Genomic DNA, 27,078 nt, shown 5'->3' with positions numbered 1-27,078 from the left:
GGGACACCCTGAAGCAAAGTTGTAAACAGGCCTGCATGCTTTATGACTCAGCAGTTCTGCTTGCAAGGAGGTGTTGCATTCTTCACATGTGCAAGGCACACGGAGAAGAATGCTCAGGGCAGCATTGTTTTATAGACAAAAACCTGAAACAAGGGGTCGCCTGGGTGGCTCAGTGGGTTAAGCATCCAACTCTTGATTTCAGATCAGATCATGATCTCAGGGTCCTGGGATCAAGCTCCATGCCGGGCTCCATGGCCATTGTGGAGTCTGCTTGAGATGTTCTCTCTCCACTCTGCCTCTGTCCCTCCTGCTAGTGCTGTCTGTCTGTCTGTCTGTCTCTCTCAAATGAATAAATAAAATCTAAAACAAAACAAAACACCTGAAACAAGGAACCCAAAATAGTAAATAGTAATTTGAAGTAAAATGAAGTGATCACTAATTAAGAAATAATGACTTTGGTTTATAGTATGATTAATTCATTTATAAATTTATGTAAGTTTTCAAATGTACATCAACAGTAGAAGAATAAATAGACCAATAAGTGCATACAGTGTCAAACTCTATAAGCAGTAAAAAGGAATGAACTCTGCTTATGCATCGATAGATGAAAACTAATCCTTGTTTTTGAAAAAAACAAGATGTAGAAGAATATATATATATATCATGAGTCCCCTGATGTAAAGGCCAATAACAGAGCAAACAAAGCAGGGTATGGAATTTGCACAAAATATTTTATAATCTTTGTGGATTCTTTTCCTGGAATTCCCATCCCCATAGTATTTAGCTTGAAAACTTCCCATTTTTCCATTAGGCTAAAACTGAACTCACTTCCTCTGACATGCCTTCCCCAGTGGGTCCAGGTGAAGCTATTGCTCCCCCCCTACATTATCACACACTTGTCACACCATATTGCAAAGACCAGCAAGGTCCAAGCCAGTTGTGTGTTGGTAACTGGCTACTAACTGGCTTCATGGGTTAAAAAAAAAAGTGCATACACACACACACACACACACACACACACACACACATAAAAATACATGAATATTTTCTCAGTTTTCTGTGCCATTGACAATAGAGTAGTTACAGATGGGACACGCTTTGGATCTTTACCTGTATTACTAATACTTTCTTTGTTACTTAAGTCTGACGGTCAACAAAACAATAAATCAAGCATGGGTTTGTGGCACTTGCTGATTTCCATGGTGTAAATTCCTCCCGTGTAGAAAATTCAGGGTTTTAAATGAGATCACAGAATGAAGAGCTGCAGAGATGCACGGCAACCCCTGTGTTGAGGAACCCTCTTTTAGACTTTTGTTGATTCACTCTACAACTATCTGCTGGGGGCTAAGACTATCGTAGTGTTCAGGACAGGCCGTGTCCTCAACCAGAAGGAAATGAATGGAGCAAGCAATACACAAATGGAGCCAGCAAAGACAAGAAGGAGATTGTTGAGAGGGCAGTGAAGGAAATAAATAAGGTGGTTGGGAAATCAATGAAAGGGGATGCCCTAGAGAGGCCCGTGAGGGCTTCCCTGAGTTGGTGACATCTAAGCTGTGACCTGAAGAATGAGAACAAGCCATTCTTTTAAGAAGCTGGAAGAAGACTCTTCAGACAGCAGGAACATCAATGTCAAAGCCTCTGAGGAGACAAGGAGCCTGGGCTAGGGGAGGATGAGACAGAGGGCTAAGAGGTAGGAATATATTTGGTGGCTGCAGTCAGATTGGAGCTGGGTTTTACTCTGACAGCAGTGGGAGCTCATGAAGGGAGTCTTGAAGGCTGGTTTCTGTTTCGGGAGCAGTACAAGAACCAACGATGGGTTCAGCCATCAGTTTTGTTCCTGAGTCTGACCCTTAAAATAGACAAAATCACAGCATTTGATTTCAGGCCCATTACTTCTAGAAACACACACTCGCCCTTAGTTCTTGCCATGATGGGCTGAGAGGCTGTAGTTTGGGAGACACTGCATAAGACCACACTCCACCTGAACCCCAATAAAGGGCATCTTTTGGCCAGTCACAGGGAGGAGCCTAGGAGAAGAGATCAGGTTGATAAAGAGGGGAAGTCAAGGCAAGTTAACCTCAAAGTTAGCATGGATAACGTAAAGGGCTCCAGGACAATGGTCAGGTGTCTTTCTACACAGAGATCCCGGGCCTCTGAGATAAAAGGCTTTTTTTCTGATGAGGAAGCCCTGGTGGACAAACAGATCAGTGTCTCCTCAGGTGCCAAGATAAGCTGAGCTAAATAATGGTTTGTAGGCCCCTGAATGGATATCCATCATATCCTTGAGTGGCTGTGGTAACTTGCGTTCTAAATCCATTCTGGCTACAACAGTCCCCAAAGATCCAAACCAGAGGTTAATAAGTAGGGAAAGGAGAAATTCTTATCTTTATTCAAAGAAAGCTTTTCCCAAAGTGCATTCTGAAGAATATTAGTTCCATGGGGTCCTGTCATTATGGAAGAACCCCATGGTCAAATGAAATAACGAGGACGCCGAAAGCCATATCCCAGTCTTGGAGACCCACCGCGCATGTCAGAGAAGTCTTGTAGGCAAGAAATCGGGTTACTATCGTTCAACTCAGTCTCTGGAAGTGAGGCTGAAGAGCATTTTTGCTTATGACGTTCTCTGCCGCCCATATTTAGAGTAGCACTGCCTTTGGATACCTTCTCTCCTCAAAGGGAGGAATTTTGTTTTGTTCAGGATGGAAACTTCCCGGGTGCACGCGAGAACAATCCCATACACGCACTCACACACCGGCCTCCAGCTTCAATCACCAGACTGGTGGGAGAGGAAGTTTCTCAAAGACCCTGCAGGGGTCGAGAAGTCCCTTCCAGATGTGAAGCTGCCTGGAGCTCCGGCCTTAGTTGCTGCCTGGGAGGAGCCCAGGGGCTGCTCTTGAATGGGGCAGCGAGGGTGGGTGGAAGTGGAGGAAGCTCTGGAGTTGGTGCTAGTCGGCCGGGAAAGCCCTGGCCTAGGGAACACCAAGTGGAATTTTCCTCTGGAAATCCTTTTGAACTAAGTGGATTTGAATGTTGCACCCCTGGTTGCCTAGATCCCATGGCTAAGTGACTTGGTCTTCGTTTCCCAGTAATGATTAACATTGCTGTAGTCACCGCAGTTCGGGGCCGTTTGTCTAACTGCGGTGACGGAAACAAGGAGGAAGCCTCTTCCTGAGCCCTTCAGCAAAGTCTGCCTCCCACCTCTGACCGTTGGTGGCAAGAGGAGGGGCGTTGACTCCTGTGGTTGGCAGGATCACTCCACCTTTTCTTAACACTTCTCAGTGTTTTTATATTCTTTGAACAAAACACCAATTTGGGGCTAATGGATGATGTTTTCATCAGTCATCCTAATGAAACTCGAATGATGGGAGTTTTAGATGAGGAAGCAGAGGCCAAGAGGCCCACATCTTTCTGGCACAGGAGCCGGGAAGGATGTGGTACCTTATCTCCTGATCCATTGGCGACCTCTGATGCCACCTGGCAAGTTGTCTGGGCCCCACATTTCACTTTGAATAAACAAGTTGGATCTGATAACTAAGTGAGGTCAAAGACTCATGGTCCTGGGATGGGTGCCACTTACAAAGCCCCTGTCTCGCAGAGCGGCCACTGTCTCCCCCATGCCCAACTACCAAGCCACTCTAAAAAGCGTGGTTTTGTTGTGTGGTCTTAATTTTATCTGTTTTCAAAAGACTTTCTTCCTCCTCCCTCCTTCCCTTCTTTCCTCTGTCCTTCTTTTTTCTTTCCTTTCCCCCCCCCCTTTTTTTTTAACAAAAAGGGAAAGGACAACAAAATGTCGCTCCTTTGAGGAGGTAACAGTGGGGACCCATCAGAGTCTGCACCTGGCATTAAGGGGAGAGCACTCTTCCCCATGACAGTGTGTATCACAGAATGTCAGAACAAGGAGTGACTTTAGGGATTGTCCTGACCCACCCCCTCAGAGAAGATGGTGGCCCAAAGCGGAGGCTCCAGCTCAGGACTCTTAACCACTAGCCCTTCATGCTGGAAGCCGGAGTGGTATTTATTATGTGGTTTCATGAGCTCTGCTGGAGCTCTCTCTGAAGCACAGCATGACATGACACTTTTGGGGACCTCTAGCAGGACCCATCCATCAGCATCTTGGTGAGGACTTGGCCACCTTGGTCATACTTCTGGGTTGAGGTAGGGATGAAGTGAGCAGCCCTGCTGAGAAAGGCAGCTTATCCTAAAACTAAAGATACTGAAAATATGCTTGATGCTTTTCTGAGCGCCGAATCACAATTAGTTTGCCAAAATTAGACTGTCTGAGACTTGGATGATGGAAAGAGGGAAATTGAGCAGGCTGTGGAATACCGCAGGCTCAGGGAGGCATATCAGGATTCAGACACCACTTGAAGCCCTCTGTCACTCCGTGCAACTCGGGGGCTGATGGCCAGGTGTAAATTCTGGGCCTCAGTCGTGCTGTGAGAAGTTGTCTCCTACGAAGGATGGCCATCGCGTAATTCAGGGTCTGCCACTGAAACAAAACCTACCCATCTCGTTCCTCCTATAAGGGCAATCTCCCTCTTCATCATTTCATGTCATTTGATGGCTATGGAGCTGCTGAAGCAGAGCATGACAATGTTTCTTTTAGATACTTTGTTTCTCATTCTTGTGACACAGGGATATTCCATTCCAGGGACATTTTTATGATTGGCAATATTATCAAGTATCAATTATTTATAGACCACGTTCTCAGAGTTAACATGTAATGACAGAAACTGTTACTTATACCTGTGCTATGCTAATAAAAATAATCTTAGTGTAGCTTATAGGGATAGACACAAACACACAGAAAGAGAAATTCTGAAGTATAGACACAGTGAGGACAACAGCAAGGAAAGCGACATGGAGAGACACAGGGAATTCTGTAGGTGATGGTGTGTTGCTGTTGGGGTCTCTGAAATCTCTGAATCTTGGCCATGTCTTCACGGAATCACGTATGTGTTCTTTGGATCCAGGATAAGGACTTGAGCTATGAATGGGACTGAGAAAGCAAGGGAAATTACATTTCCCAGAGTAAGGGTGCAAATATGTGGTTCACAGTCTCAGAGTGCGTCCCCATGACTGGACCAACTCACACTGGTTAGAACCCAACTTGACTTCCCTCACTTACAGTTATAAAAACGGTGGCCATCAGGAACATGAGATTGCTAAGGACATAAAGGCCACCAAGTGGTAGTGCTGGGAGGACTTTCAAGGTCATCTGGTCCCTTCTCCTGTGGTCTAGCTCTCCGACAATGAGTGAATTTGTGGGGTAGGAGGCAGGGGGATGGGATTCTTGCCTCTGATTTTGTCCTAAATATCCCAGAAATGAAGATGGTGTCCTGGCCACCAAGATGCTATCAGTTTATTCTAGTGTTTAGTTTTAAAGGAACCTCAGGGTATGGACAAGTGCGATTCATATTACTGAGGGCACATCATGGTGTGTCTAGCACCGTGCTGAGAACCTGTCATGTAGCTCACCCCATGTAATACTTGTAGAAGCCTGAATGGGGAATAACACAAGGAGAAGAGGAATAATTTACTTTAGACAACAGTCAGCAAAGGGCAGAGCTAGGGCTCAGGACTAGGTCTGCCTGATTTTATACTTCAAACTCTTAACATTCTAGACCCATTCTGAAACTCCTACTGTTATGAAACGGTTCTCTTTATACGTCGAATAACTGGTTTTGATTTATGGGTCAAAAGACGTTTCCCTTACAAATAAGAAGAGGTTCATTATTAGGGTTGCCAGATTCAGCCAATAAAAATAAAGAGTACCAAGTATATTTGAATTTCAGATGGGTTCATAATTTTTTAGTTTCAATAATTTTAGTATAAGTATGTCCCAAAGATTGCATGGAACCTACTTAACACTAAAAAGCCATTCTTTGTTTGATCTAAAATTCAAATTTCCTGGACATTCTGTATCTTATCTGACCTCCATATTCCTAATGAATGAGACCAAGTTGGTGAGTTCAGTCCCTTTGGAGGTCACCTGTTGTTCTGTTCCTTGGTTGACCTCTCCCTACTGGGAGCCTCTTCATCTAAGGCTGCTGTGAATCCCTTTAGTGCCATGGTTCCTCAATGTCTGTGTCTATCTCATTTGTTTATTTTAAGATATTTTTACTATTAAATGGTTGATACACACAGAAGGATATGTGCAACAATTGCTGAGTCAAAGGTTATAGGAATGTTCAGCATTGCAAGATAAGGCCCACTGTTTTCCGAAATGATGGTAAAATATTATTCTGTACATGAGTTTGCTGTGTTCAGTAACCTCACTGCCCATGGGAGACTTTCTTTAATTACAGCTTTTGTAGTGGGTATGAACTCCGCTCTCACTACGATTTCAATTTGCAATTCCCTGATTTCTAAGGAAGTTGAACATCTCTTCACAAGTTCATTGTCTCCTTGTTTTTTCAGATGTCTGTTTGAATTCCAACTATGTACTGGGGTTTAGTTCATTGTTTTAAGGAAGATACTCAGAGATAGTAACTTAGGAAAAGATTAAGCAGAGAAAGCCCCAGACACAGAACGTACATTGCCCCTCAGCAAGCAAAGTAAACTATGCTTTGTCTAGAGCACTCCCGGAAGCCCGGAACCCCGGAACCCCCTTGGTGCCCAACCAACACTTAGCTCCTTCCTTCTGGCAGCGAGGTGTTGTAGAAAGAATTTCCAAGCCAGATAGACCTAGACTTTAGTTCTGTTTCCCAGCTGTGTGACAGCAAGTTCGTTTCTTTCTCTGAGTTTCTTTTCCTTCCTTCCTTCCTTTCTTCGTTTCTTTCTTTATTTTTTTAAAGATTTTATTTATTTATTAGAGGAAGAGAGAGCACAAGTAGGCAGAGCAGCCCGCAGAGGAAGAGGGAGAAGCAGGCTCTCCACTGAGCAGGGAGCCCAGTGTGGGGCTTGATCCTAGGACCCTGGGATTATGACCTGAGCCAAAGGCAGACCCCTAATTACTGAGCCACCCAGGCGCCCCACTCTTTGAATTTCTTTATCTGTAGAATTGGTAGGGAAAACGTGCCTTGCAGTGTTGCTGTAGGATCCAATAAGATAGTAAGTGGAAAGACTGCCAGGTAGAAGCTCAATGAATGTTGCTTTCATTCAGGGTTTTTTTTTTTTTTTTTTTTAAGTAGACTCCACACCCAGCATGGAGCCTGATGCGTGGCTCGAACTCATGACTGTGAGATCAAGACCTGAGCTGAGATCAAGAATTGGACACTTAACCGAATGAGCCACCCAGGCTCTTCTCCTTCATGCTTTTTTGTACCAAACTGACAAGAAGAAAAATACCTCAAGGAAACAAATATTCTGTTCCATTAGAATAAATTGTCAGAAACTTTGCATTAAAGATCTTATTTGTGGCAAAGAGAAGCCCAGGGTTCTTCCTAGAATCGAAGGAGTGGCTGGATTTTGGAGGCAACCTGACTGGAAATCTCCTTTCCTGGCAATACTGTGAAGCGCTCATCGGAGAGCTATCGGCCATCATCCCCGAACACCTTCAGAAGGAGATCCCACCACCACCCAGACGGCTGCTCAGTATCTCACAAGACTTAAGACAGTCCAGAGTTATTCCTGGTATCTTGCTTTGAATCTCTTGTTTTAGCCTAAACTGTGTTCTTTTCATTTTTTTGAAAGACTTACTTATTTTAGAGAGAGAGAGCACAAGCACAAGTGGGGGGAGGGGCAAAGGGAGAGCCTCTTCAGACTCCCTGATGAGCACGGAGCCCAGCTGTGGGGCTCAGTCCCACCACCCATGACATCCTAACCAGAGCTGAGACCAAGAGTTGGACCCTCAACCAACTGAACTGCCCAGGCGACCCTGTTCTTTTCTTCTTATAATGGGGGAACACCTCTGTGAGACAGATATTTGAACAACACAGCAACGTCCTACTGCATTCAAGTCCTGCCAGTTGCATCATTGGCCTAGTTCACAAATTCCTATTATTATAGGACTTTGGGCCTAGGCCTGACCTCTGAATTCACATGAGAAAAAACTAATAGGCGCAGAGAGGTCCAGCACCTGGTTAGGAGAAACCACAGCTAGGAAGGCAAGAGCTGGGTTTCCATTCAAGTTTTCCGAGTCACAAATTTAGGACTTTTTTTTTTCCTGTTCCCTTTCACTCAGGATCTCCTTTTACTGGACATGTGTCCTCAGGTGCCCCAGAATCCTTCAGACATCTCCAAGGGCCAAGTTCAGATGTCTTAGCCTGGGAATCAGAAGACCCTAATCTCAATCTTGGTTCTTTCCAGAAGAACTCCTCTGGAGAATGTGTGACATTAGAGCTTTTGTTTGTGTGCTGTGGAGGGATACTAAGTGTCACAGGTGAAGCAGGAATATCCTTTGGAAACTGGAATCCATATGGGAAGATTCAATTTACCTGTATCTATATCTATATACATATGCACGTGTATAGACACATATTATATATGTATAAGAGAAGAGTTATATGTATATATAAATATATAAAATATAAAATACAAATAGTTTACAAATATTTATAAATAAAATATAAATTTATAAATATCAACGTAAAATAAAAATATATAAGTATATATTTTGTGGAGGGAGGAACTTGTACCCAATTAAAAAAAAAAGATTTAATTTATTTATTTGAGAGAGAGAGGGAGGGAGAGCATGAATGAGGGGAGGAGCAGAGGGAGACGGAGACTCCCTCCACACTGAGCAGGGAGTCCAACCTTGGGCTCAACCCCAGGACCCGGAGATCATGACCTGAGCCAGAGGCAGATGCTTAACCCACAGAGCCATCCAGGTGCCTCAACTTTTACCCAATTTTTAAAAAGAAGTTCAGGATTTAATTTAAAAAAAAAGCTAAGTATTCATGATTTATTCAATCAGCAAATATTTTGTAAGTGCTTACTGTCTGTGAAGTACTCAGTCCAGAGAATATAATAGAAATAAAAGAAATGTGATCCCTACCTCCATGGCATATACATGATAGAGAGGCAAATGATAAATAAGCAAATAGTAACACATGAAATAACACCTTATGACAGACTAAGAGAAAAAAAAAAAACAAGAACTACTGATTTAACTTGACTTGACTGAATTTCTCTCTAGACTTTATTTTTGACCTTTCTTGCCCCAGGAAAGTCAAACCCCTCCCGAAACAGATTCCATTTAACTTCTTAGTTGTAGTTTGAAGGCTTGTAGGTAAGTCCCTAAGTCCTCTGACCCTCCTTCCCTTGAATAGGGCTGCTTTCTGTAGCCAGACTGATTAGATTAACCCTTCATTCTTCCCTGGCTCCCAGGCAGGGGGGATAATTCCAGGTCTCTAGAAATGAAAGACAAGTCTGTTTGGCCAGGATCAGCAACGTACTTTCCCCTTGCAGAATCGCCTTCCTGATTACCGCAGCTGCCTGAGCAAGAATAAATGATCCGAAAGCCCCAGAAACACAAACGACCAAGAAGTGCTGGCAAATTTTAGAAATCTGTGGATTCTCATAATGAGGATATTGTTCAGCATTTTATCTCAGATCAGGTTTTTATTCATTGCTGAGTGGATTTTTATATGTGCACCTCTATTGTTAAAAAATGCAAGTGATTTAAAGCACCCCCCCTGTCCCATTTTCAATCCTTAATAAAGTCCCAGAACAATGTAACATTGTTAGACTAGAATCGTTGCTATTTTTGACTTGGAGTTGTCCTAAATTCACCTAAGGAGGTGGGCAGTAGGAAGAAGGGGACCTGTTGAAAGACTTACAACTCAATGGCAAAGTTGAAATTTGAATCTAGGACATCTGATTTCTGCGTCTCTGCTCTCCAAGCACTAGATTAAGTCCAATGCCTTGCTCAAATTACACATGCATGTGCACACACTATTATCAGAATGCTGTGGGATCAGTTGATTAGAATTTTCAGTCCTTAGGAATTCTAGGGAAAGTGTCACACCACTGACTCAAAGGCCAGTTCTGATCTGGAGAAGGACAGATTCTGCCAACTAAACACAAGTGCACGGCTGTAACACTTTGAAGTGAAAATAAAACACAAGTTGGGGTGCATGGGTGGCTCAGTGGGTTAAAGCCTCTGCCTTCGGCTCAGGTCAGGATCTCAGGGTCCTGGGATCAAGCCCTGCAACAGTCTCTCTGCTCAGCGGGGAGCCTACTTCCGTTCCTCTCTCTGCCTGCCTCTCTGCCTACCTGTGATCTCTGCCTGTCAAATAAATAAATAAAAAATCTTAAAATAATAAAATAAAATAAAACACAAGTACATAGGGTGGGGGGAAGCTATTGGGCAGAGTTGTAGATATCACTTGGAGGGTGAATAATGAAAGATGAATCATGGTGTACAGTTAAGGTTACCAGGTCAGGATCTAAAGTCCTGTTGATTGTCCAAAGGGGCCTGTTGGTTTGGACTCAGCCAATGGCTTCTCTCTTCCATTACCCTTCTTCCTACCTTCATTTTTTACTCTATTTCTCCCTCCCATCCATTCATATCTTGGATGTGGTGGGGGAGGTGAGAGTCTCTTGGGGGACGGGCTTCAGGTCATGGTATTCTGTCTTAGCAGTGAATCAGCTTTTGGGGTCTCCTCTGCACAACATTGCCCTCCTCAGGCCCCAATGAAGGCATGGACAAGTGTCAGAAAAGGAATCGGGACTGAGGTGGAGAGAAAGTCAGGCTTCCTTCCCCAGTAACTACTTATAGACTACTTCTGGAAAGCCAGCTCCAAGGTTTATGCCCACGGTGGAGAAGGTCTCATGGCACAGGGTGAAACACATTAGGGACAGTGTCCTCCCATCTCGAAAGTCTGTGCAGCATTGGTGCCTGGGATGGGGAGAGGAGGGGGCTGTCTTGTGCTGGGAGAGTCTGGAAGCCAGGCCGAACAGGAGATCCTTCCTTCATAATTATTGTGACTCAGTCAATTCCAGGATTTAAGCTCAGGCCCCCTTAGGCCTCACATTCGGTTCTCTTAGGAAATGCCATCCTATTTCGAGGCAGCAAAAATGCTGTTAGTTCTATTTTGTATAGTTGCTATGTGGATGCCTCCTATTCCCCTGGCCCAGGCAGCAGGGACAAAGGGTAGGGGTCTGGCGTTCACCATGATCCATTCACCCTTTTTGTATATTCTGCTTGGTACCCCAGCTCCCAGACCCCCTCCCCCCTTGCCCCCACACATGCCCAGTTAAACCCTCCCTTTGTTTTCAAGCCACTACAAGGCTTACATGTTTATGTGAATTTCATATACAATCTGGTCTTTGTATCAAGGGTACTAAGCCTCAACATTTGCCTAGAGTAAATAAGGAAGTGCTGTTAGGAAATTCATGCCTTAGGATCTTACTGATGTCTTAAACTAGACCAGTACCTTTTGTTATTATAGCTGTTTTTTAGCGCAGTGCACAGAAGGCCTGCTTTTCTGACTCCTCCTTTTGAATGCTTCGTGGGTTGACACTCACCCCTAGAATAAGTTTCTACTCTTTCTCCAGTCAAAGGGACAAATTCACATGCCAGTTCAGGCGTGGTTCCCCTGCCCATTGCTATGGGGGATTTAAATAGGGTTGCCTTCACAACACTTCTTGGGCCCAGGTACATAGGCACAGTCTACTCAGGAATATGGTCGTGGCTCAGGAGCTCTAAATTTCTTTACAGATTTGAGGAGGACATAAGCGTAAGCAGACACCGAGGAGGGGCGCATCTGCCGGCTTGAAACCCTGGAGACAAATTCCAGTCCAATGCCTGGGAAAGCTGGTTTTCTGGCTTACGTCTCAGGGATACCAAACATTCCCGGAATGTGGGTAACAGAAGCTGGGGCTCAGGGCGGAGAAGGGGGGAGCAAGCCATGTGTTCAAGTCAAAATTGTAGGTGACGTTCTTGACGTTTTCTCTCCTTCTCACCTCCCCCCGAAACCATTCTGTGAGCAAGTCTATCAGTTCCACCTCCAACATGTGTCCTCAAACTCCTCACACCTGCTTGCCTTTACTGTCACACCCCAGCCAAGCCTCTATTTTCCTCACCTGGTCCACCAGATAACCTCCTCTGTGGAGTTTTGTGCGTCTTCTCTTGTTGCTTTCTTAGTCACTCTCCAGGCAGAAGGGGGAGAACTCGTCCACGGCTGCAAGCTGGCTCACGGCACGTCCCTGCTTGAATCCCTTCATCAGCTCTCTGTTGTTCCTGGAATTACATCAAGTTCTGTACTAACGCCTGCAAGCCCCACGTGCTTTGGTTCTGCCCACCCCTTAAGTCTTCCCATAGCACCCACTTCTGTGATCATTGTTCCCTGGCCATACTGGAGAATATTCCCAGCCAAGCATTTGGATGCCTTTGGGCCTCTGTTCCTACTGTTCTCTCTGCCTGGATTGCTCTTGCGCACATCACCTGGCTGGTCCATTTTTAGGTTGCAGGAATGCACTTGAAGGCTCCTTCTGTGAGAGGCCCCAGATGGTTTCTTTATTTTTTTTTTTTTTTCCTTTTAAAAAATTTATTCAATTTTTTGACAGAGAGATGCACAGCAAGAGAAGGAACACAGATAGGGGGAGTAGGAGAGAGAGAAGCAGGCTTCCTGTCAAGCAGGGAGCAGGAGGTGGGGCTTGATCCCAAGACCCTGGGATCATGACCTGAGCCACCCAAGTGCCTGACTTCTTTATCTAAGTAGCAATACCTCCCATCCCTGTTCCTCAGTTGCTAGCTCATCAAGCCACTACAAGGCTTGATGTTATTGCTAACATTTATCATAATCTAAAGTCACTGTCTTTATTAGCTCTTTCCTTATTTTCTAACCTTCCCACTCACAGAAGGACAAGAGACATTTCCATCTAGATCTGCACTATCCCATGTAGCAGCCACGAGACCCACACATGGCTGTTGACAACTTGATATGTAGCTAGTCTGAATGGAGATGGGCTTCAAGTATAAAATACACAACAGATTTTGAAGACTCAGTATGAAAATATCATATTGATGCATTCACACCGAATGCATGTTGCAAGGATAATATTTTGGGTATATTAAGTTAAATAAAATATATTCTAAAATTAATCACATTTTTTGATGTTTTTAGTTTTTTACTGTGGTTACTAACATTTCTAAATTACATGCATGGCTCACATTATATTCCTATTGGCCAGTACTAATCCACATCACCATTACTCGATTCAGTGTGCATCAAATATTTCTTTACAGAGTGATTGTTTATTTTTTTTATTTTTTTAAAGATTATTTATTTATTTATTTGACAGAGAGAGAGTTAGAGAGATCACAAGTAGGCAGAGAGGCAGGCAGAGAGGAGGAAGCAGGCTCCCTGCTGAGCAGAGAGCCTGATGCAGGGAGGATCCCAGGACCCTGAGATCATGACCTGCTCCGAAGACAGAGGCTTAACCCACAGCCACCCAGGCGCCCTGAATGATTGTTTATTTTCTTCCACTTTCTCTTTGAAATTTATCAAAGATGAGTGGCTTCTGGGATGTCAAGTGTTCTTCATTTTTTTGTTCTATTTGTTGTTCTACATTAGGAGAAAGACCAAGCAAAACTCAGTACCAGCAACATCAAAAGAAGCCCCCCCCCCCCCCCCCCCCCCGCCATCCAGCCCCTCCCAGCAAGCCGAGCACGGATAGCGGATAGCGAGGGAGTAGGTAAACCAGGAGGGAGTAGGTAAACCAGGAAGGTGGCAGGATGGAGTCAGCAAGTTTCAGCAGTCAGAGGTCTTCCTTTAGGCTGGGGCAGTGACATAAGCAATTCTCCCAGTCTCGCAGAACCCCCTTGACACAGGCAATAAATCAAGTAAACAAGACAAAAGGTCGCTGGAACCCATCTCCATCAATCTGGGTGTGACTCTCCCATAACATGGGTGTGACTCTCCCATAACCTGTGAGCCAAGCTGGTGAGGAAGTCTTCTCGTTCACCAGCTCCCACCTTTCTGCTTGTGTGGTGGGAGGAATTGTAGACTTTGGAGAATCAAAGTGGGGTAGGGGAAAGGACAGAACCCAGGGGTTTGGAAAAACCTTAATGATTTTTTTTTTCCCCCAGCTCTCCTTTTAGGGACTTCTGGAGACAGAAAGGGATTAAAACTTCAAGTTAGGGAAGAGTAAAAACTCCTAGCTAACTCATTAGCTGGGTTTATCTGATTAATCCTGGGGAGCTTGTGTCACAATTCAATCTGACAAAATTTACTAGAGTAGAGAGAGTTAAAATAAGATTGGAAGCCAGAAGCTCTATACTTGGATAGAGGGACGAAATGAAATAGGGCTAGAAGCTGCTTTGTTCTGAGACTATAAATGCCCCCAGGGCAGGTGGAATTGGCCCAAGACTTGCTCCCTGCACAGACCTGAGTCTTCTATTTTAGCTTTGCTTTCTTCTGGTTCCACTTACTCATTCATTCATTCCACAAATACTGGGGACCTACTCTGAGTTAGGCCTTCACTAGCACTATGCATTGAGTACAACATTGGGCAAGATACAGAAGATCTCCAACTTCTTGAAACTTACATTCTCGTTGAAGAGCAGACAGTTGAAAAGTAAACAAACAGAACTGGAATTACTGGATTAGATGGCATTGACCTGAAGAAAATGAAAGCACCGATTCAAAAAGATACATGCACCCCTGTGTTTATTGTAGCATTTTTACAAGAGCCAAAATATGGAAGCAGCCCCAGTGTCCATGGATGGATGAATGGATTAAGAAGATGTGATATATATACACAGTGGAGTATCACTCAGTCATAACAATGAATGAGAACTTGCCATTGATAACACGCCAGATGGATATAGAGATATAATGCTAAGTGAAATAATTCAGTCAGAGAAAGACAAACACCATATGATTTCACTCATGTGGACTTTAAGAAACAAAGGAAAAAAGAGAAACAACCCAAAAAAGAGACTCTTAGCTATAGAGGAGAAACTGATGATTACCAAGGGGGGGAGGTGGGTGAGGAGATGGGTGAGACAGGTGAAGGGAATTAAGAGGACACTTACCATGACGAGCACTGAGAAATGTATGGGATTGTTCAGTCACTATATGGTGGACCTGAAACTAACACAACACTGTATGTTAATTATACTTGAATAATAAAAAAAGTAAACAAAGCAAATGTAAACTGAGAAGTTCTGTGAAGCAGTCAGTGAGTGCCAGAGCAAGAAAGTCCTCTTTGAGGAAGTGACCTTTAATCCCAGATTTGGGGAGAAGGACTACTCACTGCCTCTTTCACATCTTGTGTTGAGATTTTATGTGTGCATTTATTCATGTATCAAACATTTATTGAATGCCTTTAATAGTCAGGCTTAGTGTTGGGTAGTAGCCCCCCGATCCACGAAAGAAAAAAAAAAAAAAAAAAAGAAAAGAAAAGAAAAAAAAGAGTAAGTCAGGGACTCTGCCCCAGAGGAGTCCATAGTCAAATGAAGGAGACTGATAAGTCAACAAGAAAGCCACGACACCATAATTTGATACAGTAGAGCTAGAGATCTCTAAGGGTATTCCTGTATCTAAACATTCTATTGTTTAGTAAGTTCTTACTGTATGTTTAGTACTTTGGGGATGTTCATTCTTTCCGAGAATCTTATAATCTAACCAAAGGTGGATGGCATGCATATTTGGAAAGTTTCCAATCTCAGAAACCAGGCTGTAGCAAATTATTTGTATGTTTTTGGTTCAGCCCCTATCTACTCGGAGAGACCATTAAGTTGTAGAAATCCATGAGGCCTAGCACCTCTCCCTCACCCAGTCGGTGGAAGGTGTGTGTGCACTGCCTTTTTTTTTTTCAGAGTCCCGTGAGACGATCTGAAAGTAGGATTTGGGCACCATCCCTCCATGAAGGCTTTGAGAAGATGCTTCCCGAGGCTCAGCTACCGTTCAGCATCTGTACCGACTGAGGTCTACTCTGAGTTGTAGGGAAGCCGAGAGACATCACACTGAAAAATGAATACACTGATCTTCCAGAAGCAAAGGCCAGAGTGAGGTTGCTCTCTCTATGGACTTCTAAAGCTGTGACTGTCCTCTGAGAGATGACAGATACTGCCTTAAAATCTGTAAGCAGAGAAGAAAGTGCTTCCTTTGAATAATGGTGGGTGGATCCCCACCTCCTCCTTTCATCCCTTCTCTGCAACAATCTGCAGTCCCCACACTCCATCCCTCTGATTTCTTGCAGAAATGGCTTCACTAAATGCCCCAGTGGCCCATTTTACCAAATCCATATCCACATGCATCTGAGGGTCGACATCTCTTAAATTTCTGCCTTCCCTTGGCTTTTTGGATACCTTTCTTCCTTGGTTCTCCTCCTGCATTTTCTAGCTGCTGGTCTTTTAATCTTCACATCTTTTGGCTGGACTTTGAAATGGATGTTCCTTGAGAGTCCTTGGCTTCTTCCATTTCTCACTCTATTCACAAGTCTTAGGCATCAATAACTAAGATCATAGCTTCGGCTACCATATAGACAAGGACTGGGCTCTTAAAACCATATCAGGCTCTTCCCTCTCGTTCGAACTTTAGCTATAGGTCTTAAACTGTCTGCGAGAATTCCACTGGACGAACTCAACCCCTAAACCAGTTCTTTTATTATCCCTGTCTTGGGGCCTGGCATTACCAAGAACCTATGGGCTATTTAGATTTAAGCCCTCTGACATAGTATTCATTCAGTGGAGATACAGACATCCCTTATCAGATCCTGGGCCCTGGGCCGTGTGCTAGAGGTACGATATAGACAAGGCACTGGGCACTGGGCACTTAGAGACAGGGAAACAATCAGAAAATAGAGTGTAGGACATCATCAGAGGGTGAGTGCCAGAGTGGGAGAGCATACAAGATGCAGGATGTAGAGGAAGCACAGTAGAGGGCCTGACTGTGAGCCAGAATCTGAGGAAAGTCTTCCTTGATGTGACAGGACATGGCCTTCCCGGTGGCTTCAGAACTTACCCTTCTATTGAAGTTTTTAGGTCTGTTATAGGCACCAACTAGCAAATTCACAAATAAGCTTGTTTAAATTTACAAGTGAATTTGTTTATCCACCTGTGTGTTAAAAACCAAAAGTGAGTGTACAAAGCTTTAACAGATGCATTATCTATGCTTTTTGTGTCCAAAAGTTTGAGTTTAGCTTAGTTCTGGTTTTGCCTGGTAGACAAAGGAACTGTTTATTTAATAACATCTATGGTATAGATGTGCTATGAAGATTAAGGATATAAAAAATATATTTCAGGGATGCCTGGGTGGCTCAGTTGGTTAAGCACCTGCCCTTGGCTTGGGTCATGGTCCCCGGGTCCTGGTATGGGCTCCCTGCTCAGTGGGGAGTCTGCTTCTCCCTTTGCCTGCTGCTCCCCTTGCTTGTGCTCACTCTCTTCCACAAATAAATCAATAAAATCTTAAAAAATACATATATATTACAACATATATGTTATATATTAGAATATATTATCATATATTATATATTATATATCAAAACATACCTATTTACAAAGATAATTAGAGGAAGCATATACAGCCTTTTGCTCTAATAAAAATGCCACGATGGCTGTATTTGCCAGGTTTAGGTACCATCCCTTTTGAAAGACAAATGGGAATGGAATCCCCATCACAGGCAAGAAAGGTATGGTATTATATTTGGCACGAGTACTTGAAGCCAAATCGCCTGAGAAAACACAAGCAGAGCGATACCGGTGGGGTGTAGAGTGCAAGGCCAGGGGCGGTGAACCTGGAGTGGGAGGTGGGACCCCATCCTAAGGGGTCTGTATGATGACAAGAGCCCTAAGCGCTACGCTGAACGAAGTACACATGACCTACAAGACCCCTCCCTCGTGCTTTCCTGCGCCCTGTGTTATTACGCACGCGCTACAGCAAAGAACCGAGAGGCTTCGTATCTGGTACGGTTGAGCCGAAATTCACCCCAGAATCCCTGACTCCATAGCCCGTGTCATACACAGGTCCTTTGCCATGCACCCCGCTGCATGTGCACCGTGCTAAAACATCCTTACCTCGCAGACCTCTTACTGTAGTGCTTGGTGGGGAAGCCTGGATGTGGTGGGTTGGGTGGGGAGGGGAGACGCGGGGCATCTCTTTGCTGGGGCAGGAAGTCGGAGGAAGCCATCTTAGATAGCTGGTGGTGGGCGGGTCTTGCCTGTGAGAGGAAACTACTGCCTCTGGGTGGTGCGCCGCTCTGAGGTGAGGTCAGAGGACTTTTATTTCCTTAATAATCCTATCCCCTGGCTCCCCAGAGCCTCCTAACCCATTTCCTTTCTTCTCTCTGCAAATCATCTCTAATACCATCCAAAGTGGGCCTCCCTCCCTTCCCTCCTTAATGAGATTCTCCTGCAGTCCTCATTGCCTTTAGGATATAGCCCAATTGTTCAGACTCCTTTGCTGGCAAGCAAAATGCTTTCTGGGAGGGTCCTGCCCACCCTCTTTGGCTCTGTCTCCCACCTGTAACTAGGCTCCCAAGCTGCATGGTATACTGTCCCATGCCTCTTGTCTTTTCAGGTCCGGAAATTCCTGCCTGAAATCCTTGCCCTAATCTGCCTGGGACTGTCTCAGAAAACTGGATTTCCCCCCCAAGGTACACGAAAACTCCTCTTCCCCCCATATCACCACTACAACCATATTCTTCGAAAATCTACCCGCTCTTCAGAATGGCACACGTAACACCTCGTCCAGGAAGCCTTGCCTGATTTCTTCAGGCTAGGCTAAAGGCCTCTCTCGTTTTCCCAGCAACCTTTATATACACTTTGCTATCTATGCACGTGTTACTGTTAGGGTCCGTGATCAAAGGAACGAGACTGATACAAAGCGAAAGTCAAGCAAAACTTTATTTCGCGCCAAGCATCAGGAATCAAACTACCGGTCAGAGCTACCTCTTACGAAAAGGCGGTGACGATGAACCCAACAAGGTCACTTCCAAGAAGGCCACTCTGGACGAGGCTGCTCTAGATGACGTTGCTGCTCCACAGATGAGGCCGCTCCATGATTGGAGCCGTTCCCAAGAAGAGGCCACTCCCAAGACAAGGCCACTGCTCAATGAAGTTTCTCCCCGGACAAGGCCGCTCCCAAGAAGAGGCTGTTCTGGACAAGACCATTTCCTGGATGAGGCCACTCCCAATGACGAAGAAGCAACAATGACAAGGAGGACAACCCAGATGACACAGACTCTGATCCCCACGATGCTACTCTGACCAGGCTTCCACCCGGAGGAAGCCACCACTGCGGACAAGGCCACTTGTGGTTCGGGGGTGGCGAGGCATTTTGCAGGGAGGCTGCTGGTGTCTAGGGGCCGTTGGCATCTCAGGGCTGCTTATGCCTCCAGACTGCTGGCATCTAGGGGCTGCAGGTGTCAGGACCGACTGCTGGCCTCTAGGGTCTGTAGGCATCAGGACCGCAGGCGTCGAGGGACCGCTGACAACTGGACCGCAGATGTCTCAGGACCGCAGGCGTCGAGGGACCGCTGGCAACTGGACCGCAGATGTCTCAGGACCGCAGGCGTCGAGGGACCGCTGGCAACTGGACCGCAGATGTCTCAGGACCGCAGGCGTCGAGGGACCGCTGACAACTGGACCGCAGATGTCTCAGGACCGCAGGCGTCGAGGGACCGCTGACAACTGGACCACAGACGACTGGACTGCTGGGCCGCCGGAGGCTGCAGGCTGCAGGTGATGGCTCGGGGCCGCCGCCGGAGGCTAGAAGCTGCAGGCGACGGTGCTCGGGGCCGCCGCCGGAGGCTGGAAGCTGCAGGCGGCGGCGCTCGAGGCCGGAGGCTGGAAGCTGCAGGCGGCGGCGCTCGAGGCCGGAGGCTGGAAGCTGCAGGCGGCGGCGCTCGAGGCCGGAGGCTGGAAGCTGCAGGCGGCGGCGCTCGAGGCCGGAGGCTGGAAGCTGCAGGCGACGGTGCTCGGGGCCGCCGCCGGAGGCTGGAAGCTGCAGGCGGCGGCGCTCGAGGCCGGAGGCTGGAAGCTGCAGGCGGCGGCGCTCGAGGCCGGAGGCTGGAAGCTGCAGGCGGCGGCGCTCGAGGCCGGAGGCTGGAAGCTGCAGGCGGCGGCGCTCGAGGCCGGAGGCTGGAAGCTGCAGGCGGCGGCGCTCGAGGCCGGAGGCTGGAAGCTGCAGGCGGCGGCGCTCGAGGCCGGAGGCTGGAAGCTGCAGGCGGCGGCGCTCGAGGCCGGAGGCTGGAAGCTGCAGGCGGCGGCGCTCGAGGCCGGAGGCTGGAAGCTGCAGGCGGCGGCGCTCGAGGCCGGAGGCTGGAAGCTGCAGGTGGCGGCGCTCGAGGCCGGAGGCTGGAAGCTGCAGGTGGCGGCTCGGGGCCGGAGGCTGGAAGCTGCAGGTGGCGGCGCTCGAGGCCGGAGGCTGGAAGCTGCAGGTGGCGGCGCTCGAGGCCGGAGGCTGGAAGCTGCAGGTGGCGGCGCTCGAGGCCGGAGGCTGGAAGCTGCAGGTGGCGGCGCTCGAGGCCGGAGGCTGGAAGCTGCAGGTGGCGGCTCGGGGCTGGAAGCTGCAGGCGGCGGCGCTCGGGGCCGGAGGCTGGAAGCTGCAGGCGGCGGCGCTCGGGGCCGCCGCCGGAGGATGGAAGCTGCAGGTGGCGGCGCTCGAGGCCGGAGGCTGGAAGCTGCAGGTGGCGGCGCTCGAGGCCGGAGGCTGGAAGCTGCAGGTGGCGGCGCTCGAGGCCGGAGGCTGGAAGCTGCAGGTGGCGGCTCGGGGCCGGAGGCTGGAAGCTGCAGGTGGCGGCGCTCGAGGCCGGAGGCTGGAAGCTGCAGGTGGCGGCGCTCGAGGCCGGAGGCTGGAAGCTGCAGGTGGCGGCGCTCGAGGCCGGAGGCTGGAAGCTGCAGGTGGCGGCGCTCGAGGCCGGAGGCTGGAAGCTGCAGGTGGCGGCTCGGGGCTGGAAGCTGCAGGCGGCGGCGCTCGGGGCCGGAGGCTGGAAGCTGCAGGCGGCGGCGCTCGGGGCCGCCGCCGGAGGATGGAAGCTGCAGGTGGCGGCGCTCGAGGCCGGAGGCTGGAAGCTGCAGGTGGCGGCGCTCGAGGCCGGAGGCTGGAAGCTGCAGGTGGCGGCGCTCGAGGCCGGAGGCTGGAAGCTGCAGGTGGCGGCGCTCGAGGCCGGAGGCTGGAAGCTGCAGGTGGCGGCGCTCGAGGCCGGAGGCTGGAAGCTGCAGGTGGCGGCGCTCGAGGCCGGAGGCTGGAAGCTGCAGGTGGCGGCGCTCGAGGCCGGAGGCTGGAAGCTGCAGGTGGCGGCGCTCGAGGCCGGAGGCTGGAAGCTGCAGGTGGCGGCGCTCGAGGCCGGAGGCTGGAAGCTGCAGGTGGCGGCGCTCGAGGCCGGAGGCTGGAAGCTGCAGGTGGCGGCTCGGGGCTGGAAGCTGCAGGCGGCGGCGCTCGGGGCCGGAGGCTGGAAGCTGCAGGCGGCGGCGCTCGGGGCCGGAGGCTGGAAGCTGCAGGCGGCGGCGCTCGAGGCCGGAGGCTGGAAGCTGCAGGCGGCGGCGCTCGAGGCCGGAGGCTGGAAGCTGCAGGCGGCGGCGCTCGAGGCCGGAGGCTGGAAGCTGCAGGCGGCGGCGCTCGAGGCCGGAGGCTGGAAGCTGCAGGCGGCGGCGCTCGAGGCCGGAGGCTGGAAGCTGCAGGCGGCGGCGCTCGAGGCCGGAGGCTGGAAGCTGCAGGCGGCGGCGCTCGAGGCCGGAGGCTGGAAGCTGCAGGTGGCGGCGCTCGAGGCCGGAGGCTGGAAGCTGCAGGTGGCGGCTCGGGGCCGGAGGCTGCAGCTGCAGGCGGCGGCGCTCGAGGCCGGAGGCTGGAAGCTGCAGGCGGCGGCGCTCGGGGCCGCCGCCGGAGGGTGCAGGCGGCGGCGCTCGGGGCCGCCGCCGGAGGGTACAGGCGGCGGCGCTCGGGGCCGCCGCCGGAGGCTGCAGGCGGCGGCGCTCGGGGCCGCCGCCGGAGGCTGCAGGCGGGGGCGCTCGGGGCCGCCGCCGGAGGGTGGAGGCTGGACCGCCAAACGCGGTTATAGCTCTTACAAGAGCTGTTACAGCTCTTCTATACACCGTTGACTCCCCTGCTCTTCTGCGACTTCCACCGCTCTCCGCTCCACTTCACCGCTCTCCGCCGACTTCTCCGCTCTCCGCCGACTTCACCGCTCTCCGCCGACTTCACCGCTCTCCGCCGACTTCACCGCTCTCCGCCGACTTCACCGCTCTCCGCCGACTTCACCGCTCTCCGCCGACTTCACCGCTCTCCTGTAGCAGCCGCTGCTCTCCTGCAGCAGCCCCCCAGCCCTCCTGCAGGAGCCCCGGCTCTCCTGCAGGAGCCCGGGGCTCTCCTGCAGGAGCCCCCCGCGGCAGCCTGGCAGAGCAACCTTTATGGGGGTGGTTGAGCCCCGCCCCTACACAGGTGGCCAATTGAATTTCAACCTTCCCAGCGGATATACCTACGGCCTACTGATTGGATGACTCCACTCAGTCTGCCCCACCCTTACATTCCCCCCTTTTCTTTGGAGATTAGTCAAATCCTTGACTTTTCAGATGGTTCTACCTTATATTGAACATATAAGACTAACATTTTATCGCCCCAATTTTCTTTAGTATAGCAACAATACACTCACAGTTTCTTTAGTCTTAGTTTCAGTCCATGGTCAGCAGGGTCCTTTGGCTGCATTTCCCATCTCTGGAGGGCATCCTTACTCTCAGCTCGTTTGACATGACCCGCATGAACCCAGGCCCTGATGCCTTCCACTTTTACTGCTGTGGGGGTGGTTAGGATAACAGTAAATGGTCCCTTCCAACGAGGCTCCAAATTCCCCACTTGATAGCGACGTATCCAAACCAAGTCCCCGGGTTGGTAAGGATGTGGTTCCACCGTCTCTGTTCCAGTGTGGGCAACTCGGATTCCTGTATGGGCTTTTTTTAAGACAGATTGTAATGCCTGCAGTGACTGGAGTACAGACTGATCCGTCATTTCTGCTAGGGCAACCTCCTGTAGCCGAGGACAGAGTGGGGGGGGTCTCCCAAACAATATTTCAAATGGGGTCACCTTGCTTAAATAAGGTGTACATCGGGCTCTAAGGAGGGCAAAAGGAAGGAGATCTACCCATCCACCGCCAGTTTCCAGAATTAGTTTTGTCAAGGTCTCTTTAAGAGTCCGATTCATTCTTTCTACTTGCCCCGAACTCTGGGGCCTGTATGCACAATGTAATTTCCAATTTGTGCCCACAGCCTTGGCCAATGCCTGTGAGACTGAACTTACGAATGCAGGGCCATTGTCTGACCCAATTGCAAGAGGCAGCCCGAACCTAGGAATTATTTCTTCTAGTATCTTTTTTGCTACTACCCCTGCGGTCTCATGCTTGGCAGGAAAAGCCTCCACCCAGCCTGAAAAGGTATCCACAAAAACCAACATATACTTGTGCCCATATTTTCCAGGTTTCATTTCTGTAAAATCTATTTCCCAATAAATTCCTGGTTCCTTACCTCTTTCTCTTTTCCCTCTTCCCATTTTAGTTCTTCCTACATTAACTGCCTGGCATTGGGCACATCTATCAACTACATCCTGAACCATACGACCTAATTTAGAAACCTGGAACTGCTTGCCTATAAGCTCCTTGAGTTTTCGTGTCCCCAAATGAGTACCCTGATGTATCTGGCCTACTAACTTCTTACCTAGTCTTCGAGGAAGAATTATTTTTCCTATTTTTGTCTTGGCCCAGTCCCCTTCATAGTCTAATTCAACCCATTTCTGTAAATACTTTAAATCCTCTTCTGAATAGTTTGGTTTTTCTGGTAGTGCTGGAGCCGGGAGTGCGACTAGTTCTTGCACTTTTTCTCGAGCTGCTTGCTTTGCGGCTTGATCTGCTAAGTAGTTTCCTTTTGAAATCAGATCAGTCCCCTTTTGATGTCCTGGGCAATGCATAACAGCCACCTTTTTCGGGTCCCAAATAGCCTGGAGGAGAGCTAATATTTCTCTTCTGTTTTTAATTCCTTTTCCTTCTGCTGTTAATAGGCCCCTTTCTTTATAAATAGCCCCATGTATGTGCAGTGTAGCAAAGGCATACCTGCTGTCCGTATAGATGTTGGTGGTTTTTCCTTTGGCCATCTGCAGTGCCTTCGTGAGTGCAATTAGTTCTGCTCTCTGTGCCGAAGTTCCATGTGGCAGGGCTGCTGTCCAGAGTCTCTGCTCAGGAGAAACCACCGCGGCCCCTGCATACCTCTTTCCATTGACTATGTAGCTGCTCCCATCTGTGAACAGAGTCATCTCGGCATCTGGGAGGGGAATGTCTCTGAGATCCGGCCTTATTCCTGTGACTTGGGTTAAGACCTCCCCACAATCATGTGGATGGTCAGCTAGCTCTTCTGGCAGCAGTGTGGCTGGATTTAGCACTGCTGGGGGTCGGAAGGCCACTTTTGGTTCATTGAGGAGAAGGGCCTGATACCCCGTTACTCGGGCGTTCGTCATCCATCGGTCTGGTGGAGTCCGGAGAAGGCCCTCAATCGCGTGTGTGGTGGTTATAACAAGATTTTGGCCTAAAGTTAATTTGCTCGCATCCTTAACCAGGAGGGCTGTTGCGGCAATTATGCGGAGGCAAGGAGGGAACCCAGCTGCTACTGGGTCTAGTTTCTTACTAAGGTAGGCCACTGGTCTTCGCCAAGGTCCCAGAGTCTGAGTTAAAACTCCTTTGGCCACTCCCGATTTTTCATCCACGTATAATTGGAAGGGTTTGGTTACATCTGGGATGGCCAATGCTGGGGCACTCAGCAAGGCTGTCTGTAATTCCCGAAATGCTCCCTCTGCTTCAGCTGTCCACTCAATCCTAGTGAGCCCTCCTTTTGTCAGTTCATAGAGCGGTCGGGCAATCTCTGCAAACCGTGGTATCCATAGCCTACAGTAGCCCACTGTTCCAAGAAACTCCCTTACTTGTCGGGACGTGGTGGGACGGGGGTATCGGGTAATCACCTGTTTCCTGGATTCAGACAGTGAACGTACTCCCTCATGGAGGTCAAAGCCTAGATAAGTGGCATAGCTCTGACAGAGCTGTGCTTTCTTTGCTGACACCCGATACCCTTTTGTCTGCAGAGCCTGTAAGAGAGCTCTCGTCCCCCACAAACACGACTCATAGTCCTCGGCGGCTACTAGCAAGTCATCAACGTATTGTAACAGAGTGACTCCTGGATTAGAAATTCTGTACTCACGCAAATCCTCATGCAGGGCCTCATCAAAAATGGTGGGCGAATTCTTGAATCCTTGGGGAAGTCTTGTCCAGGTGAGCTGGCCTTGAAACCCCTCCTGTGGGTCAGACCACTCAAAAGCAAAAAGGGGCTGAGATTCCCTTGCTATAGGTATACAGAAAAATGCATCCTTTAAATCTAAGACAGTATATACAGTTCTTTTGGGGCCCAGGAGGGAGAGTAGGGTATAGGGGTTAGGCACTGTTGGGTGTATATCTTCAACCCGTTTGTTAACTTCCCGCAAGTCCTGAACTGGTCGGTATTCCCCAGTCTCGGCCTTTTTAACGGGGAGCAAAGGAGTGTTCCATGAAGATTTACAAGGAACTAAAATCCCGTCTCCCCGGAGGCGGTTAATGTGTTTCCTGATCCCTTCCTTTGCTTCCTGGGAAAGAGGATATTGCCGGACGCGTATAGCCGTAGCTGTCGCCTTTAATTGTACCACCACTGGAGGTTGTTCTTTAGCCAAGCCAGGGGGCTTCCCTTCTGCCCAGACCTCAGGAAACTCGTTCTGTAGGATTTGGAGGAGGCTTTCCCCCTTTGTCTTCTTTGGTTTTGAGACTGGTTCGTAAAGGCGGTATTCATCCACTGCTGCCATAAGCACCTGTACAGTGGGTTGTCTCAATGTTACAGTCATATCTCCTTCTGAAAACTGAATGCCAGCTCTTAACTTGTGGAGGAGATCTCTTCCCATCAAATTATATGGGGCATTAGGGAGGACCAAAAATCGATGTTTAACTAATCCCGAGGCTAAATTTAAAGTCCTTTCTGTTGTCCATTTATGTCTCTCTGTGCCATTTGCTCCTTGTACCCAAACTTCCTCTCCAGATAGTTTTCCCATAGGTTTAAGTAACGATGAAAATTGGGCCCCTGTGTCTACCAAAAAATCAACTGATTTCCCCTCCACTTCAATTTTTACCCGAGGTTCGGGGAGGGGTTCCGAACCATGGCCCCTTCAATCTCTGGTGGCAAGCATTGCCGTCTTCCTTTTAGGGCACTCCCTGGCCCAATGTCCTTTTTCTTTACAGTAAGCACACTGATTGGAATCTAAGTCTTCCCGCCTGCCTTCTTTCTGCTTAGGTTTTTCCTTCCATTTACTATCCCCTAGCCGTCTCCTCCCTGCCTCATGTAATGTCAAAACCTTAACCAATTTTTTTGTCTCTTTTTCATCCTCTTGTGCATCCCTGTTGTTAAATACCTTTTCTGCTATTCCCACTAACTCAGTCAGATTTTTTCCTTCAAATCCTTCGATTTTCTGAAGTTTTCTCCTTATATCTGGGGCTGACTGACTTGCAAAAGCAAGATTCATTGCCCTCTGATTTTCAGGTGCCTCAGGATTGATCGGGCTATACATTTTATAGGCTTCAATTAGCCTTTCTAGGAAGGCTCCTGGAGACTCATTCTTACCTTGAGTCACTGTACTAATTTTGGATAAATTTATGGGTCTCCTTGCTGCTGCACGGAGGCCTCCCAATAGAGCCTGGCGGTAGAAACGTAAGCTCTCCTTACCTTCATCAGAGTTTGGATCCCAGTCGGGAGATTCCCTCGGGCAGTAGTCCTCCATCCGGCGGGGATCGAGGTCCCTGCCAAGTCTCTCGCTTATCACCTTATGGGTTTCTCGCATGATGCGATCCCGTTCCTCCCCATTAAAGAGAGCCATAAGGAGCTGTTGAACATCTACCCAGGTGGGTTGGTGAGTAAGAAAAACAGTTTCCAAGAGGCTAATTAAATCCTGAGGGTGATCAGAAAAGGATTTGTGTTGGGTTTTCCAGTTATAGATGTCAGAAGAGGAGAAAGGGATATAGCTTAAGTAAGGCCGCCCTCTCCCCTCTGGTAGAGCAACCTCACGAAGGGGCAGCATCGGCGCAGACCGTACCAGTGAGGTAGAGGAAGGCTGAGGAGGATAGGGGAAAGGGGAAGGATCAGGGCAGTCTCGCCGCATGGTGATCCCATAGGTGGATCCCGACCGTGTATGAGGT

General features: G+C 48.6%; 1 long non-coding RNA gene across 1 annotated transcript in view; it reads right to left on the bottom strand.

Moving 5' to 3' along the window:
• Window positions 1-353: 353 nt before the first annotated feature.
• The window catches only part of LOC122918594, a 38,441-nt gene continuing 11,716 nt past the window's right edge, over window positions 354-27,078 (bottom strand). The window contains exons 2-4 of the long non-coding RNA XR_006386632.1: window positions 14,927-14,984; window positions 11,971-12,127; window positions 354-379 (exon numbers count right to left, since the gene is read on the bottom strand). This is a non-coding gene — a long non-coding RNA (uncharacterized LOC122918594). The remainder of the gene's footprint in view (window positions 380-11,970; window positions 12,128-14,926; window positions 14,985-27,078) is intronic.

Source organism: Neovison vison, chromosome 10 (assembly GCF_020171115.1).
Source record: "Neovison vison isolate M4711 chromosome 10, ASM_NN_V1, whole genome shotgun sequence".
In the NCBI taxonomy this organism is placed as follows: domain Eukaryota; kingdom Metazoa; phylum Chordata; class Mammalia; order Carnivora; family Mustelidae; genus Neogale; species Neogale vison.
The sequence above is the reverse complement of the archived record's forward strand: the minus strand, read 5'-3'. Positions and strand labels throughout refer to the sequence as shown.